At 40.4% G+C, this 19,999-nt stretch overlaps 2 pseudogenes across 1 annotated transcript; both read right to left on the reverse strand.

Annotated features, from left to right (window-relative positions):
* Nucleotides 1-215: 215 nt before the first annotated feature.
* Nucleotides 216-13,232, reverse strand: LOC146650181 (sodium-coupled monocarboxylate transporter 1-like; annotated as a pseudogene). The gene is made up of 17 exons (XR_014908066.1): nucleotides 12,605-13,232; nucleotides 12,123-12,242; nucleotides 11,883-11,948; nucleotides 11,724-11,775; nucleotides 11,564-11,631; nucleotides 10,696-10,734; nucleotides 10,151-10,266; nucleotides 9,891-10,031; nucleotides 7,332-7,461; nucleotides 7,150-7,238; nucleotides 6,914-7,023; nucleotides 6,720-6,787; nucleotides 6,463-6,549; nucleotides 4,185-4,399; nucleotides 3,711-3,808; nucleotides 3,493-3,581; nucleotides 216-3,410 (listed from the first exon to the last, which is right to left on the reverse strand). The product of XR_014908066.1 is annotated as a sodium-coupled monocarboxylate transporter 1-like (transcript).
* A 275-nt stretch (nucleotides 13,233-13,507) lies between these two features.
* Nucleotides 13,508-18,359, reverse strand: LOC146650182 (sodium-coupled monocarboxylate transporter 1-like; annotated as a pseudogene).
* Between the last annotated feature and the right edge of the window lie 1,640 nt (nucleotides 18,360-19,999).

Below are 19,999 nucleotides of genomic sequence, written 5' to 3' on the forward strand. Positions count from 1 at the left end.
GGAGAGTCCCAGATATAAACCTAGTGGGAGTAACCCCCCACAGAGGGTCAAAAGGACCCCTTGATGATCCTCTAATCGCCTGAGCCAAGGTGTGAAACTGGGTGTGGGTCCCAATCAGCCAGAGTTTCGGGTGTGTTCATTGTGAAACCTGGCCCCACCTTATCATGCGAATTCCTGAGGTCAGATGGCCCAGGAAGTGAGTGGGCGTTAAGGCGTCTGGGAAGGGATCTCAAAACTGGATTATAGATGGCAGAGAGTTGGTGTCGTAAACCCCGTGTCGGGATACATATTGCAAAATTAAGTCCTTTGGCTAATACTCTCTTTTCAGGTTCAGTGAGAATCCTGTCTGAAAAGTTCTTAACCCATTTCTCCTGACTGACTTCAGGTGTGTTTTCTTCTCTGGGTTGTGTAGGTTCAGGATGAGGAGTGTGTGTTTTTGAAAGCAAGGTGTGAAATTTCCTGCGTTGTCTTTCTTTTCCTTTAGAGTGTTGGGCCCGCTGAGCCTTGTCCACAAACTTGTAAACCTCTTCTAAGATTGGAGAGGGTAGAAGGATTTCCAGTTCCTGCAGGGTCTGGCTGATCTTGATCTAGAGGGCATCTATGATGAAATGGACCTGTCTTATCCTTTCACTTAAAAGGTGATTTTGTGCTCTCTGTAGAATCAAGTCTGCTCTGTATCCCCTGAGAGTGGATCCAAGGTGCAGGCTCTTAGGAACAACTCTGCTTTGTCTACATCTTAGGTTGAAACGGAGATGGTTCCTATAATCCGCTAGTTTCCTTGTTTCCCTTTCATACTCCCGCACCAGTTGAAGGGTGTTCCTCCCAAAATGTACGGCAATATGTATCCCGACACGGGGTTTACGACACCAACTCTCTGCCATCTATAATCCAGTTTTGAGATCCCTTCCCAGACGCCTTAACGCTCACTCACATCCTGGGCCATCTGACCTCAGGAATTCGCATGATAAGGTGGGGCCAGGTTTCACAATGAACACACCCGAAACTCTGGCTGATTGGGACCCACGCCCAGTTTCACACCTTGGCTCAGGCGATTAGAGGATCATCAAGGGGTCCTTTTGTCCCTCTGTGGGGGGTTACTCCCACTATGTTTATATCTGGGACTCTCCACCATTTGACTTTAGAACTGAAGAAGCTTCTCAGATGAGAGGTGAAACGTCTTCAAGCAACTTAAAGAAGTCCAGACGCTTTTCTTTGCAAGCTCCTTTGACTACGATGACCTGGATGACTGAGAACCTTCACAGACGTCTATTAGGTTATGTTGTGGTGATCCTCGAGTTGGGGGATTTGTGTTCATACTGGAGTGCAAAATTAAAACCAAGATGGACAAGAAAAGTTCAAAGCCATCAGGTCCTCAGTTTAGAAAAAAGAGAAAAGAAGAGGAGGAGAAACGAGCAAAAGATACAGGTAAGCAGATGTGTCATTGGATAATGGCAGGTCATCCTGAAACAATCAGAATCAGAATACTTTATTAATCCCTAAGGAAATTATGCGAATTAGAGCTGCTCCAAGAAGAAATGGTAAAATAGTAACAGTAACAGACTAAACTCCAAACAATACAATATGTTACAGATTTTAATATTAATTAGTCATTGTCAGTTGTTGATTTGTCCTGTTCTCATTGTATGAGGAATTATGATGGCTGCTTGGTAGCTGTTTGCATACAATGCATCAATGCATACTCTCTCTCTCTTCATATGTGTGTGTCTGTGTGTGTTTCTCTGGCGAAATTCAGTATGGTTCTGACAACAGTTTTATGTTAATGTATAATCCTTAATATGTTTTATGTGTGTGTGTGTGTGTGTGTGTGTGTGTCTGTGGGGGGGGGGCAGAGAGAGTTTTCGCCCAGGGCGCCAATTGGGCTGGGACCGCCAATGAACGTCTCAGAACACTCCAGCTCACATGTTAGTCTGCTCCAAGCATTTCCACAAAGGTAAGTCTTCTGTTAGTTATTACGTAATTTATCATTAGGTGAAGTGTCTTGCCCAAGGACACAACGACCGAGACTACAAAATGCTGGATCCAGACTGGGCACCCTGTATCAGCCTGGGTCATACGAGTCTACCACAGCGAGATTTGATCGAGAGAGAGAGCGAGGTGCCCAAGGGTTGTATTGAAGCAATCAAGTGATGAATAACTGTTTTCCAGTATGTTGGGTTTTTTTGTTTTTTTTTGTTTTTTTTTTTGCATTGCTGATTTGTTTTTCACCGAAACAGCTAATAAAGCATAATGGAATACAATTTTGCCTCTTTTTTGTAAGATTCTATAATAGAATGAAACAATAATGCCAGTTATAAATAAAGACAATAAATTGAATGAATTAGCCGCAAATACTTTTTGACATCTAAAATGAAAATAACACTGTACACAACATTGTTTTTTACCTTTTTTTTTTTTTTTACCATTGTGTGAACAACTAATGTTTGTTGCTTATGAAATCCATGAAGTGCTATAGAGAAAATTACATTTTATTTATGTAATGAACACATTTTGAACTCTTAAAGGAAACAAAAGGAAACACACCCAGCTGAACTAAAATGATCCATGTAGCTAACAAAAACTGTTGTGAGCCGCCACCCTCATATTGCCTTTGGGCTTTTGGAGCCTTGACCTGACTTCCATCCATTGGCTTCCGCTTATCCTTTTCAGGGTCGCGGGGGGCGCTGGAGCCTATCCCAGCTGTCATAGGGCGACCTGACTTTTAAAAAATAATTGGAAAAAAAGCAATATGCTGCTAAAAAAAATTAAAAATAGAAATTTGCAAAATTCTGCCTAAATATGTATTTTACCACGTTAATGTGTGTTGCGGGGCGTGGTCTGCAATGCCGCTGCAGGGGAGGCGGACGCACCTGAGCGGCACCCGCAATGACGCCTCGCCGCCCTTAGCTTTGTTGACATTTGGGTTTCTTCCCACTGTAACCAAAGTACTTGGTAATATGGGGGTCATATTGTAGGGTTTACCTTGCAATATAAAGCACCTTGAAGCTGTTAGCTGTTGTTGTGATTTGGCGCTGTACAATAAATTTGAATTGGAATGTTTATCATGTGGCTTTTTATTAATAATTTGTTAATCTAAACAATAGAAACATGCAATCATCATGTACACAAGTAGATATTTGAAAGAAGTGCTTTCTACTTTTTACTGAATCACTGGAAAAATAAAAACATTATTTTCTCGCTGACAACTCAGTTCCTTTGGTCTCATTTCTTATGAAGTCAGATGAGTACAATCCTGGATTTGAGCTTTACAGCAGCTTTGTTGTGAAATTCTTCAGCTGTATCGGTCATTAAAAAGATGAGACACGGGTATTGTTGTCAAATTTCCCTACTGCAGGTTTATTGATTCCATCCTCCTTGTTTGGCTGACCAACATTGTCTGTTCCTCCCATGACCTAAGGAAGGAAAAGTATAAGACAGAATTGAGCGCCTGTCATCAGTCGGTTGCTTTTGATACCTTTGCTCTTCAGCACGTACCCCATCTTTGACACGTTTGAACAGGTGATAAGAAAGAGTGTCTTCTTTCATTAGCATAAGTCTTGGGTCCACCGTCTCCCTCAATCCCCCTGAAATGATAAGTGGAAGAACAAATACAAAAAGTCCTTATGAAATAATAAGAAAATGAGATCACAGATCCATTCCCAAGTACAGGTAATTAATGACAAAATCTTTATTTTATTTCATTTGTTTTTTACCTGTCAAGAGACTGATGATTATTCCAACAATAACAGATGTTAAACCTCCAATGACACCGAAGTAAAGGTAGGATGGAGAGTGCCACTGAACCGCATGTCTGGTGGTGAGAGATTAGTAGATATCTTGTTAACAAATGTCTTATTAATGTAATTACACCATATTATGAAAGTATTGTGAAGGCTACAAAGGAATTTGTGAAGACAGTTTGCAAATGAAAAATATATTCAACAAGACTAGGGCACATTTATGCTTTCCACCAGGTTTATTATTATTATTATTATTATTATTATTATTATTATTATTATTATTATTATTAATGACCTCACAACATTGCCCCTTACTATATCACTTTTTTTTAAATCATATGGCCTTTTTTTTATTTTACTATACTTTCGTTCATTATAGGAAAGCTCCGTCATCCCATCTCACCAGATAATATTTCATTCATTCAAGACAGACCCGACCACACTTACATGTCATCAGTATTCTGTCCTGGGGTTGTGGTAAAAAGACTTGGTTCTGTTGGCAGTGGGGTAGTCCAATTGAAACTGCTACCAGTAGTAAAGTTACAACCCTCAGTGCTCAGAAAGAGAGGTCGGGTCATCTCAGGAGGAGAAGGGGATATCATCCCTATAATGCTCACAGAGACAGCTGCAGCCAATCCTGTCACGAGACCACATAGACCTCCCTGTGGACAAATATCAGAATCAGAATCTTTATTGCCATTGCGCTTTTGAACAACAAAAACTGCATGTAAACCCATTCAGTACAAGTGGAAGGGGGCACTGTTAAGAGAAACAAGTATAGATGTACGATAAATTTTAAACAAAGAAAAAAAAATAGTATGTACAAGTCTGTCTGTGAAGGTTCTCAGTCATCCAGGTCATCGTAGTCAAAGGAGCTTGCAAAGAAAAGCGTCTGGACTTCTTTAAGTTGCTTGAAGACGTTTCACCTCTCATCCGAGAAGCTTCTTCAGTTCTAAGGTCAAATGGTGGGGAGTCCCAGATTTAAACCTAGTGGGAGTATCCCCCCGCAGAGGGACAAAAGGACCCCCTGATGATCCTCTAATCGCCTGAGCCAAGGTGTGAAACTGGGTGTGGGTCCCAATCAGCCAGGGTTTCGGGTGAGCTCGTTGCACCGGCTACATAGGGGATGACAATGTTGTTGCGTCTGTCCTTCTTATCAGAATCTTATCGGTGTATCAGAAAAACTCAGGAGAGTTTTCTCCAAGCATGACATCCCGGTGTATTTCAGACCCAGCAACACGCCCAGACAAAAACTGGTTCACCCCGAAAGACAACACCCCAAAACACAGACTTAACAATGTGGTGTATGCTGTACAGTGCAGCGAGGAATGCCCAGACCTCTACATTGGAGAGACCAAACAGCCACTTCACAAGCGCATGGCACAACATAGAAGAGCCACCTCCACAGGACAAGACTCAGCAGTCCATCTGCATCTTAAGGACAAAGGTCACTCTTTTGAGGATGCCAATGTTCACATTTTGGACAGAGAGGACAGATGGTTTGAGAGAGGAGTGAAAGAAGCCATCTATGTCCACTGTGAGCGACCATCTTTGAACAGAGGCGGTGGTTTACGACACCAACTGTCTGCCATTTATAATCCAGTTTTGAGATCCCTCCCCAGACGCCTTAACGCCCACTTACATCCTGGGCCATCTGACCTCAGGAATTCGCATGATAAGGTGGGGCCAGGTTTCACAATGAACTCACCCGAAACCCTGGCTGATTGGGACCCACACCCAGTTTCACACCTTGGCTCAGGCGATTGGAGGATCATCAGGGGGTCCTTTTGTCCCTCTGCGGGGGGACACTACCACTAGGTTTAAATCTGGGACTCCCCACCATTTGACCTTAGAACTGAAGAAGCTTCTCGGATGAGAGGTGAAACTGTCACGGTGTCCTTCTGGATGCTGTAGGCTTTCCTGTGGCAGCAGGACCTGTACACCTCCTCCAGGGAAGAGTACAGCTCTTGATCACAGCTGATGATCCTCTGTGCTGTGTTGATGACCCTCTGGAGTGATGCTTACTCCTAAGCAATACTGCTGGCAAACCACACTGGGATGCAGTATGTCAGTGTACTTTCAATGGAGCACCTGTAGAAGGACACTAGCAGCTCCTTGGCTAAGGCGTTGTTCTTCAGGACGCTCAGGAAGTGGAGTCGCTGCTGTGCCTTCTTGATCATAGCTGTGGTGTTTGTTTTCCAGGATAGGTCACTACCCAGGTGCAGGCCCAGGAGTCAGAGACCCTCTCCAAACAGTCCCCATTAATGTGTATGGGCTGGGGGTCAGGTTTGTTCCTTCTGAAGTCAACTACTATTTCTTTGGGGTTTTTTGGTATTGACGACCAGATTGTTTCAGCTGCACCTTGATGACATATTTTCGACTTCATCCCTGTATGCAGACTCATCTCCCGTCGTGATGAGCCCAATCACAGTTGTGTCATCAGCAAACTTGTTAAAGTTAATATTTACAGCATACGAATGTTGGATGGGTGGGTGGGGGGTGCAGTCGTGAGTGTATAGAGCGTACAGCAGGGGACTCGGCACACATCCCTGAGTTTGGTCATTATTATTTTTATCCTGCTGTTAACATTTTTTTTAAAACATTAAGCATTTAATAAAGTGTTTTTTAATACTGTTAATAAGAAAAATGCTCCCGTACTATGTTATACGATGATAAATTGATGTTAGGTTGATTTAGGAAAATACCAAAATGAGAATGGACTTACTTTGGAGTTGACAAATGGACAGAGGACACCCAAACTGAACAGACCGAGTAAAGGACCCCCAGTGACCCCCCAAATGATGGACACTGCCTGTTTGAAGAGACCTGCAGCTCAAAAAACACTTTAAGAATGGTCGTATTTACTGAGGTGAAAAATTTACTTATTTACGTAACTAACATGCTTTCTAATAAACAACAACAACGTTCCTGGATGTGTTTGCCTGAACACATTGACAGCTCTGCATTAACAGATCCCTCTACCTGCATCATATGTCCCATGAGTGATGCCAGTCCAGCCATGGCAACGCATACAATTCCAAAAAACACACCTGCAAAAACATCACATCACAAAATGACATTTTTATCGACTACCAGCCGCATCCATGTAGCAGTAATTAATCTAATATAACATGCAGTCTGTGTTATAAACAAACAACTGGAAACTTGTTATTTACTCAGCCCTTTGGAGATTAAGAGAAGCTTTTTCTCAGATAGTTTAATGCGTGGTTTGATCAGGTCCTCCGTGGTCACTGCAGCCATTGCGTTGATTGAAGTAGAAACTGTGCTGAACATGAAGAAATGAACCATGTTTACTCTGGACTAATGGACATAACTGACACTTCAAATGTGGCACAGCTTTAAATGTTACATGCAACATGAATAAAAATATATCAAATTATGTTGTATGAACCTCAGAGAGGCACTATATACTGCAGCAAAAAATAGTCCTGGAAGACCTTGGTGATCTGCCAAGATATCCATCACCAAATAAGGCAACAGCTGTAAAGGAAAAAAAAGATTTTTATTTTAAGATCATAAAATAACTTGAATAAAAACAAACATCCTGTGGTTTCTTTGTTTATGTGTATGGACCTGATCAGGTGATGAAACTTGTCCAGCTTTCCATGGGTCACAGTTCTTATAGAACGAATAAAGACACAGCCCTGAAATCACTGACGATGTCAGGGTGCAAACTAGGCCTAACATGTTGATGAAGAGAGCTCTGAAAAAACACAACACGAAAAAGTGACGTATGCAAACAAAAATCAGTGTAGCATAGCAAACGAGATTATATTTCTTATCACTGTATGCTGATGATGTCTAAAACGATAACTCAATATGAAGAATGTGAATGAAGTTGGAGTTAATTGAATAAGGATCCATTATTTTTTGTTTCATTTACTTATCTTTTCTCCTCGTTACTATGTGGAGTGTAGGGCCGTGCAGAGAGGTTTAAAGGGGCGGGTGCTCAAAGTTAAAAAGGGGCACATTGAACCAGGTTGAATAACAACAACACACATTCATCAAGAATCTAATATGGGAAGGGCAGGGCTGTGTTGATCTGAGACTGTAGACATTAAAAAGTCCATAGGAGAGATGGTAGCTGATTAAACAAGTGTCATGAGATAATAACAAAATGCAAAGATTGGTGACAGCGCTTGGAACCATAAGGCAACAAAAAACTGTGAGAAATAATTTAGGCTCTGCCTGTGATTCACTCTTTGCTTCTCTTCTTCCTTCCATCCCATCATTTCATATATCACTCTCCACTTGCTGTCTATCTGAGAACAAGGCACAACTTGCTATTGCAATAAACTATAATCTAATTATCCACACCTAACAACTCTTGCACTTAATCTATAATAAAATGATGACAGAAAAATGTTATAGCACTGCCTTTAGTAGCCTCACACAGCTCCTGCTGTTTCCTCCTCATGTCCTTACCAGGCATGTCTGGACAATGTTATATCATGAGTAATATTTTTTTTAAAAATCCATCTAAATAAAACACACACATGCACACACACACAATGACATTTTAGACCTTCTTCAGAATACTGTATATACTATGGGCATCATGGTGCTGATCCAGAATCTTTTTTTTTTTTTTTTTTTTATTACTAGAGCTACAATAATAAAGCAATGAGGAGGGGGAAGTAATAAATATGAAATAATGTCATTATGATGATTCCATTTGTTTCACTATCCACTCTGTGCAGGGGCAAAGCTTATTACATTTTTAAACTGTAGAGATACAATCATTTTACTGCTGTAAAATCCAAATTTTGTCTTATTTAAAATATAAATCTAATATAATCTGCTTCTTAATGTATGTTCTTTAAAATACAGCGTGTGTTTTTTTAATGTATTATAATTATTATAATGCATAATTATGTGGACATGCATATTAGATCGTTTTTTAGTGAAATATAATCCCTCCAGAAAGGCAGGAAAAGCCCGGAAACTTACTTTAAAACTAAATATGTTCTAAATACTTTAAAACTAAATATGTTCCCTAAAACGGTGACAGAGCTACAGACCCATGACAGCCTTACACAGGTAGCCAGCAGCTATGACCAGCACTACTTGTGCAGTTAATAAAAGGACAGGTAATGTTTGTCGCGCTGTTGCACACACAGCACGCTCGTTTGTTTCAGTTCGTCATTTGACACAAGACATCTTACCAACGTGTACGTAATAAGCTAATACTCCTGGGTGCTACACACTACAGTGTACGCTGTACACCTACTTACTGGTTTTGTCGCATCAGTCTGTGTCTCTGAGATAACTTGTGTTTCTCCTACAGCTCCGGACCGCTAAAAATGCGCGTGCTCTTTGTGAGCTCGTTCCCGTCTCGTAACCAGCGCGTTCTGCCGTCGAGGGCGATCATTGGTTAAATGTGATCATGTGACTGATGCAAGCCAGATCCTTTTATTTAGCAAAACTGTGATTAATAGTTAAATATTATTGTTGAGGGGCACAGACAGGACTCCGCACGCACACACACATAAAAAAAAAAATAATTTTTTTTAAAAAGTTGCCTTATCAAAAGGGCACCCATCAGGAAAGGGGCGGGTGCTCAAGCCCCTCTAGCCCCCCCTCTGCACGTGCCTGGTGGAGTGGTATATTCTGATTGTAAATTTGTTGTTTGGTTTGAGTTAGGACTGGAAATAAGTGTTAATGTTAGTTTGTTCCTTGACTTTTGGTGCCCACTTGCGAAATAAGTTGGATTGTAGATAGGGGGCAGGGTTTAATAAGAATATATTCTTCTGCCTGCTCCTTTTCACACGTGGTTGCAGTGCTTTACTGACAGAAAGTGTAGTTGGTTTGTTTGAAAGAACTAACTGTGGAAACTGTTGACCAAGTGTGAAATAAATAATTAAATTAAATTAAATTAAATTAAATTAAATTAAGTCATCATTTATAATAGCTTCATAGCTTTCTTTTCCGAGTTTATGATAAGAACGTGTCATTTGCCAGCAAACCCCACCAATGTAGTGTCTTTGGCTGAATCAGAATTTACATAGATGTGGAAATAGACGTGTCATATATTGTTGCTTTTTTTAAATTTTTTTTTTATTATTATTATTTTAATTATTAGTTTTGCAAGCTAAACAGGAAGGAAGGAATACATTCCTTTGAATCACTCACAATCTGGCATGTTTAATGCTCTTGCAGGAGTTGTATCTCTGAACTTGAGGTTGGTAGGTCCCATAAACTGCACTCCAACCAACTGTCCCTCTGATGACTAGTGTCCAAAAAGTGTGTCTTCTCAGAGGGTTTATGTCAAAGCTGGGATTACACAATGAAAGGATGATTTTAGTATAACACACACACACACACACACACACACACACACACACACACACACACACACACACACACACACACACACACACACATATACTCACTCCACAAAGTTAATTCTTCCTCCTTCTTGGGCATCTGACAAGATAGTGGAGATTCCTCCTTTTAAGATCACACATTTGATTATAACAGACATGTAGCCTGCAAACATTATTCCAATCTGGAAGAAAAATCAGAGATTTGTTTGGTTGGCAGATCTGTATTCTGTAACTATGTTGACAGATTTTGGTCCCAGTTATCAAATTCTTGCTAATTTACATGAATACTGCAAAGAATCAAGACATGACTCAAACGTGGTTGTGGTGTCGATAAAATTAGACTGAAACCTGATTGCAATTTAATTCAGTTTTACTTACATAGAATATGGAATATATTTATATGGTTCCAAATCATAACAAAAGGACATTATACTGTAAGATAAAGACCCTACAATCCAGAGAAAACGCCAGCAATCAAATGGCAGTGTGAACCAAAAAACTCCCTTTTAACAGGAAGAAACGTGAACGTCAGGAAGGGGCAGCCATCTACCACAACTATTTGGAGGCATTTGTGTATTTTTTTTTTCGTTTTATTTGATCCAGAACCCTACCTGAACAACATCTGTCCACACCACAGCTTTCAGGCCACCCTGTAACAAACGCCACAAAACAAGAAAAATCTCTGTCAAAAAGGTTAGGAAGCTGTATTAATGAACAGAATGCATAACGTGGAAATATGTGACCGTATTCTGTAGTAGAACATTTTCAGAAAGCACAAGTGATGGGAATAACGGCGTCACTAACGACGTTACTTTTTTCAGTAACAAGTACATTAATAAGGGGGGGACAGGACAATGGACAGGCGAAGGAAAAGTGCCAGAGATTACTAACAACTAATGCATCCACAGGCAGCTGTATACCTCTGTTTAATCTGCAATGGAGCAAAGTGAAAATTTGTCCTGTCTGAAGAGTCACATTTTTTGTGGAGACTGTTGAAAAGCTGAAGTCCTAGATTACCCATGAATGAGAAAACACTGTGCTCTGTAAACTACAACAACTGGTTTCTAAGCTTTCAAATGTTTGCAGACTTTTAGAAAAAAAAAAAAAAACAGGTGACGCAACACATTATGCAATCACGGTTTCAACTTTTGACCCTTAGTGATTGCAGGTGAAAACATCAAATTTTAAAAATGGGCACATATTTTTCATGAAACAAAACAAATCATTTGAATTAAATCATCCAAATGAAAAAGTCAAGAAATCAGAGGTGATGTTAAATGAGAGATATTTTGTTTTAAAGGGTAAATGGGAAGGGGACCTCGTGAATTTTAGGAAAATGTAAATATTCTCATTTAATCTTTGCTGAATGTGAAAGTGGGGGTCTCTTAAGGTTCCTGGCTTAGTGATGCTCGATGAGGTTCGACTGACAATGTGATGCACTGCAGTGTGTGTGTCGTATGTAATAAATGTTTTACTAACCAGTGCACAATACAAAGTACAAACAGTGGCTGTCGAAATAATCCCACCCCACAGGTTCATACCAGTCACTGCAAAAAGAAGGGAAATTCATTAACAGGGGAAACACTCTTGTTCAAGATCCCTTCACGAACTTAACTGCTGTGAACTGGAGCTGACATACCTTGGTTCAAAGCCAGAGCTGGAGCATAAATTACAAGTCCAGTGTAGAGCAACTGTGGCAAAGAGTTAGAAAGTCACAACAACATGTCTCTGCTGATACCAACGTAGTTTTATGTGCAGAAGTCAAAGCACTACAAAGATTGAACCACTGGCTTCTTACTACGTTAAAAAAGAAGATCAGCATTCCCAGGAGACGAGTGGCTCTGCTGAAACGCAGCTCCAGATACTTGGCAGAGACCAGACAGAGAAAAGACGCATATTGATACTGATACATGAAACTTCTAGTTCCCCTCACTCCCTCCAATTCAAAGCTAGTACTTTGTACACTTACTGACAGGTGTAGCCCAGCCAACAGTTTAAAATATAGCTAAAATAATGTTGTAAACAAAACCGCAGTTACCTCATATGTGCTGTTGATGGCCAGTCTGTAGAAAACTGGGAGAAAGACTTCGGATGTGTACACCACTGCTATTACATAGGAAATACTTAAATAGCCAAATATGGCTCCGTAGCCATACACCTACGGACAGGTTGAAAAAGATTTATGGAAACACAAAATAGCAAAACAGCTGGTTGGCTGGTGAAACTTTGCCGGAGATCATTTGAAACGCTGATGCTGCTGATACTGAACGAGCTTTGGAGCAACATATGAACAGTGCTGAACTCTGGTGAGTAACACGAAAACTTTAAATTCGTTATTTGATTTGTTTGAAATTGAAAGCGGTGCACTCAAAGTAATGCTCGGTTAGCTGACTCCAGCCGTCTTCTAATGCACAGAAATCACAGTTTTACGCATTTTATACAATTCTAATTTAAGCTCTGAATAAATGTTTGTGCGCTGAGGAAGCTGAGTGCAGATCCAGGACAGTCCCGACACGTTACCTCGGCTGGGTTGGAGAGCACAGTGACGGATGACATGTAGCTGGCAGTGAGGGACATGGAGACAGCCAGGGCATTGAGTTTTCGGCCCCCAGTTAAAAAGTCCCTGGAGGTTCCTTGTTTCCTGCTTCTCTAGGCGTAATAAAAACCAACAGCAGCAGACAGGAGCAGAACGACAGCAAACACCACATAGTCTGCTGCCACGAGCAAGTGAGCATCCCCGGACATTTTATCAGTCGGAGCAAAACTGAAATAAAGCTAAAGCGTTTATCAGGCAGTGTTTTGTAGATCATTGGGAAGGCGGTGTCATCACCTCCAGGTACTCTATTGAACTGTAAGATAAATTATTCCAGGCGGTGCGCGCACGTGTCCTTTCAGGTTAAGCTCAAAGTTAATGAATAAAGTTTAGAATTTCGAGTGTGAACCCAAACACATAAAACTTGGGTAACAATAGTGCTTTGTGCCACCACCAGAAAACTGGATGCATGTTTAAAGGACCTCTTTCTTGTGCTGTGGCTGGTGGATGTCAGATAGGGACGTGCTCTTTGTCCTGGGATTTGGGTCGTTTCTGCAGATTACGCTGTGTTTGCATTTGGAACACCATGTGTATTTGTTCTGGGCCCTCTGTGATATTGTGTTAAAGGTTTGATAATCAGTTATTGCAGACACACTGTTATAGCCTCCTAAGCGCCTTTATTGAACGTGTTTAAACATTGTGCTTCTCCAGTAAAAGTAAAACAAACAGACCAAACAGGACTTCCACTGACCTCACCGATGATTATTCTTCATCAAAACATCCTAAGTGAAACCTTAAATGCTTTATATACACACACGCACATGTTTAAAAAGTCCAAGTGTTTGGTAGGCCACATTTAAGATTTATGTATTTTCATGTTGTGACTTGTATCAACAGATTCTCACTACCTGAGCAAGTAGTCCCATAAGTGATGCCAGGCCAGCCATAGAAACACACAACCCAATACTGCAACCTGCAACAACTTCGTGTAAAAACTGACATTTTAATCATGAAGATTTATTAACTAATTCAGCTTTAGCCTCAGTCACATACCAGTGCTCAAAGGACAGAGTTCACCATGTACTGTGAACAGATCAGGTACGTACTCAGTGCTCTGGAGATGTAAAGCAATTGTCTGTCAGTCAGTGTGACATTTGGCTTGATCAGGTCCTCTAGAGTCACTGCAGCCAATGTGTTGATGATTGATGAGACTGTGCTGAGCTTAATAAAAGTTATTAAAAGGTCTGCAACCATTCACGTAACATTTGACAATCATTTAACTGATGGAACCAGCTAGGAAACAAGATGCATTAAGTACAGGATGAGGCCCAGCTTTTGATGTTGGAAACTGCAATACTTTATTAGCAAATAAAAGTATAAAACCTTAAGGTGCCACTGTAAACTGCTGCAAGAAAGTCCTGGGAGGCCAGGGTAGCTTTTCAGGATATCCATTACCAAATATGGCAGCAGCTATGAAGAAACAAAGATCAACTTGTTGCTTGTAAAACCACAGGCAGATCCACTAGTACTTTAAGGGAATAAGTTATGACACAGAACCTCAATACCTGATCAGAAAAAGAAATTTTTCCAGCTGTCCATGGATCAGTCCTTATAGAAAGAGTAGAGGCACAATCCTGAAAACACTGCAGATCCCAGGAACAAAGAATAACTTACCACGCTGATGAACACAGCTCTGAAAGAGACCAGGTGAAACAGTTGAAAGGATAAATTTCCATTCTTGCCAGGCTGGCATTAAGAAAAATCTACACTTGTTTATGGATGCACTGTATCCGGGTCCCATTAGTTACAAGACTGAGGGTCCTTAAATCATACCAAGTCTAGACTTTGAGTATTCTATGGTCCTGCTTGCAAGTACACTGCACTTAATAGATTAGACAAGCAGAAAGTTGACTAGCACATTTTTACACTTCCATATGCAAGCCTGAAAATTTTCCACATTTTAAGTGATATAGTATTGTTTCAGTTATAAAATCCTCCCATTAAATTATGACTCACATTCTGGCATGAGTGATACTCTTGCAGGAGTTGTATCTCTGAACCTGAGTCTGGCTAGTTCCACTGGTCATTGTCCAGCCGAGTGTCCCACCGATGGCTATGGTCCAAAATGTGTGCCGCCTCAGAGGGTTCAAGTCAAAACTGGGAAAACCGTATACCTATGAATCATCTAAAGTGAAGTGACAATTGTGCAACTTTATTCATATTTAAAAAACAGTAACTACAGACCCTAATGATTTCACGCAAATGCATCAATATGACCCGTAACTCCTTATATGACTGATGATGGATGACTAAGAGCCTACACAGATATGTCAATGAGGTTTCCAGGAAAAACTGGCCTGGTGTTTGTCACAAGACAATACTGTAGTGAAAAGGCAGAATAATATTTGCTCAGAAAAGTTAATGTGATTTTAAACCCCAGCACTGTAACATATTCAGCATCTTTGCAATCTATCCAAATAAGCCCGAGTAAGAGTAGATTAGAGTACGCTAATATGGTCAAACATGTCAGAAGTTGCTGCAGGGATGTCAAAGCCTTAGCACTGCAGGAGACATGGGCTGAACCAGTCACTTCCTTTCTGTACAGTTTAATTATACATTTAAATATAGCTGCAAATCCATCAATGGACCATCTTAAAATGTAAGAAATGTGTAAAGTTTAAAAATTGTTGGAGGTCTTTACTGTTGACCCACTTTTTAAAAAAAAAATAATAATTGATTGTTCTTTCTTATCTACTTTGGTCAGAGTCTCTGGTAGACCAATTATGGCCCCTTGGCCTTACGTTTGACACCCCTGGGCTATTGAGTCGTTTTGACTTATTCATTTAGAGCGGTTTAAAAAAAAAATAAAAAAATGTTTGCCTTTACCTGGACAATCACTCCCTATATTGGGGTTCAGCCAGAGTTCTTTGGCTTATTTTCAGACTATAGTACAGAAGCAATTTGTTTCCAGAAGTTCAGTCTATCAACGTGCCTAGTTCAAGTACTGTGATTTAAATCCAAGTAAAGAAAGCAGTGCTTTTGTTGCACTCAGTTCCAACAGTGGGGCTCAAATACACACTTTAATGTACTGTACATTTCTATCATTTGAATTATGGTGCAAAATTGTACTCAATTTGCCAAAACAATTCCTCAGTATTGAGATGCAAGGGTTTGAATATGCAGGCTCTTAAAGTTACTTTACTTTCTTCCCTTATACTCACTCCAGAAAGTTCAGTCTTCCTCCTTGTGAATTGGACAGAATAGAGACTCCTAAGGAGAGACACTTGGATATGACACAGAAGGCCGGCTAACATTATTCCAACCTAGAAGATAAAAATCGGATTATATCAAGACATTTACCCCACTGCTACAACTAGAATTCAAGTTTAATTGTGATTTAGAATTAAAGCCAAATGTCCTGGCACTCGAAATTGACTCATTTGATATTCTTCTATGTAGGCTATGTAGCATTAACAGTAATCTTGCGTGTCGAAGCCTACCTGGAAAACATCTGTCCAAACCACTGCCTTCATTCCACCCTGAAATAATGAGCCCATTTAAATCCAGACAGTCAAAGCAAGAAACAGTTCAGTTTAAGGGAAATGTATAGCAGAGAGAGAGATGACTTTTGCAGCTTTTGTTGTTCCATACCAATGCGCAGTATGCCGTACAGACCATTCCTGTTACCACGATTACCACCCACAGATTCCAGCCAGTCACTGCAGAGAAGTGGGAACATTTAAGATACTGGTCACTCAAGTACCCACAAGTTTACTTGTGCAGTAATGTTTCCTGAACCTGTCAGCTTTGGCCTGACTATACCTTGATTTAATGCGAGGGCTGGAGCATAAATTGCAAGTCCAGACAAAAGGTGCTGTGGTAAAAAAAAAAAAAAAAAAAAAAAAAAGACAAATGGCCATCTGGTTACAGATATGTGGCCCTAGCCAAACACGTCTTAAAACTTGCTTACTGCCATACTCGCTGTTTGAATAATAGCGAGGAATGTTACCAGCAGACGGGTTACTTTGTTATAACGCAGCTCCAGATACTTTGTAGAGAAGACAGTTACTCATACAGCATCCAAACAGACTTTTTTTAAAAAACAAACAAACTAGTGGTGCATTTATTGTACCATAGAGCAGTCTAATTAAAAAACAAAACATTTTATTACACAATAAATCATAACTGGTTTAACCAGAAACCAAATAAGCTGATATCTTCCCTTTAAATTACGGACGCGCTTCTGGTTATTGTACACAATCTGCAAAAAGCTACTACACATACCTGAAAAGTGCTGGTAATGGGCAGCCTGTAAAAGACTGGGAGAAAGATCTCACATGTGAACACCTGGGCCAGAAAATGCCCGAAGCAAGCATACCCTATGATGGCTCCATAGCGGTACACCTACAGACAAGCAGCGTTTCCAATTTAACAAACAGGAAAATGAGCAAGACCATGACACACATGCAGGTTTATAAAGTTTTAACAATTCACACAGTCGGGCTATTGGAGTTGGTGCAGTAGACTTGAAATACTAACAGGAGTCCAACCCTGAATAAATGTTTTTATTACAGCGTGGATATTAGATATTTTAGTATTATGGGAGCATTTACTGGGTACTTTTTTTGATGATATTAGACAGAAGATTCTGTGACTCAACAAGGCTCTTTATGTTAACCGTCATTTTCTCTTGCTGTGTCAACTGAAGATTTTATGGTGTGAAAGTAGATACTAAGGTTTGAGGGAAAACACCAACAAATCACTCTTTTACTTATCACTCCCTTGCAGAAGATGTTTATGTGAAGACCATCTGGGTTGTGTCAGAACTCACGGATGTAGGAGACCTCTGTATAAGATTTATAGGCCTTGTGAGTGTATCTTTATTGCCCTTGCTGAACAAAGGATTCCAACTGTCGAAGGACACCACCCCACCCAGTGGGCAGGGTCTGAACTGAAACCTGTTGTCTGCCTATAAAAACTGCTGCACAAAAGAATAAACCGAGTTAGTTTGGGATGACAATCTAGAACAGTCTCCGCGTCTTCTTGTTCTTCCAAACTGCTCCCGGTACTCCGGCCGGTGCCGTAATTAACTGTTGATCATATTTGAGTGTTACTTGAGAATATTCTAATTGTTATAGGTTAAAGGCTGAACTCTGATGATGAAAGCCCAGGCCTCAAAAAAACCCAGAATGGAGTTTCTTAAAATTATCAAACTCATTTTTCATCGTGGGCCAAATGGACTGGACCAGTTAAACTACCGTCAGTGTAAAGACATGTAATGCACATTTCATCTGAGATATTTTAAATATAAAAGTCATACTTCCAATAATACAGCTTGGAATATTTTATTAGCTAACAGAATGTTTTTACTATAAACTCAAAGTTCTATGCAATTAGTTTTTCTGTTACTTAAATGTTGTATTAATTGCCACGAGGAAGGTCCTTATACTTATGCAAGTACAGTTTAAAGTCAAATATTCGCGGGGAAAGCCAATCACAGGAAAAAATGAAAGTGCAATGAGAGAATTTTAATCTGAGGCCAATCCCGCACATTACCTCTACCGGAATGGATATCAGTATGATGGACGACAGGTCGCTGGCGGTCAGTGACAGGGAGACGGGCAGAGCGGTGAGTTTTCGATCTCCGGTTAAGAATTCCTGGGTATTTTGCTGCCTTCTTCCGATCCAAGCGTAGTGTAAGCCGATGGTTGCGGACACCAGCAGCATCAACACAAAAACTGCATAGTCCGCTATGTGCAACGAGTCAGCTCCAGCCAAGTCCTCACACATTTTGTTACAAGTCAGAGCAAAACTAACTATAACGCCAGATAGGCCTTTACAAATCACTGCGAACCCTGCTCTCCATGACACACAAACTCGCTATGTGTCCGAGCTCTTCAGCTTATATATTCCTAAACACCTATAGTTATGTTCGTTGTTAGCCACAACCTCCACAGGTGACGCTGATTAAGACTCCTGATTAAGGCCGTGCACTGATTGGAAACAGGCGGGTAATGAGGGAGAACATGTTTTGTTCGTTTCTACATGAGCTTTGTGTGATTTGATAAGTATCTGAGGCTGAGACCACAGGACTGTAAAACATGATTGCTGGGCTTCATATCTGTACTGAACAGTCATATAAGTAGTGATGGGCAGATGAAGCTTCATGAAGCACTGAAGCTTTTCATCCAATTGGTTCATCCCAGCGCAAAGCTTCTTGAAGCTTCATTTGCTCTAGTAGGAGACCTACTGGACGTAAAAATATTAGTTGGCATGAATTTGAAGAGTGTGGCCTTTTGCACACAGCCTGTAAATGTCAACAACACAAGGAGTGTGTAAAACATGTATATTGTAGTGATGGCAGCATACTGTGTATATTTATACTGGCAGTATGGAAAATGATTATTTGGAAATGCTTAAAATGGAAATGATCATTTACTGTGAGGTGTGGTTGGGGTGTGGACAGTAGTTGTGCTCCTCTTCTTAGCTGGCTCCATTCTCTCCTGACTTTCTCTCCTCACTCTCATAAACCTCCAAACGGTCTCCAAACTCTCACTAACCGCAACTCTCCATCAAACACCCACATTTTTGAATGAAGTCTGAGGGGTTTATATCGCTGTCATATCTCGCGGCAAAGTTCGAACCACTTCATGAACCAGTCACGTGGTACAGCCGGGCAGCGAGGCTTCGGACGTCATCATTTTCAGCTCCTCCCATAAATGAAGCAAGGCTCGATACGCGCATCGCGGAAACACCCCCTCAATTACTCGACACAGGCTTCGAAGCCTCCATACAGAACGTCACATCACTACATATAAGATTAGCTAGTAAATAACAATTAGTTAATGTTGTTCATGTTCACTAAAGTCAGTGTAAATATGAGATGACCAATACTATAGTTATTATATTAATCATTATAGGTTATTACAGCAGTGAGTTTGAACTCTGAAATCAAATCACTTCTATTGTGACATCACATGTGCAGGTACACTGGTACAGCACATGTGAGTGAAATTCATGTGAGTGAACTCTGTGTCAAATACTGAGCTTCAGTAAAGATTCAAGTTGCAGTTATTTATATGTCCTGTCACCTTAAATCTTCACTCAAAGACAATTATCTTTGACAGTGTATATGTATATGTATTATATTTAACCTCCTAAGACCCGAACTCTTCCATGACATGCATTTTTAATTTCTCTTTGATATCTGGGCATATTGGTGCCTGATGAATGTAAAAACAGAGAATTATCAGATTTTTTTTTACCTTATTTTTGTTTTTAAGAACAATAAGAGCCACATATGAGGATATCCGTTTAAAATATTTGATAGAACAGTGGCAGTATAATGTCCTCGTACGTGGATATCAGGCCCATGTAGAGCA

The sequence above is a fragment of the Rhamphochromis longiceps genome, linkage group LG17, assembly GCF_057381845.1.
Source record: "Rhamphochromis longiceps isolate RC_006_pf linkage group LG17, R_longiceps_female_GT1.1, whole genome shotgun sequence".
Taxonomy (NCBI): Eukaryota; Metazoa; Chordata; class Actinopteri; order Cichliformes; family Cichlidae; genus Rhamphochromis; species Rhamphochromis longiceps.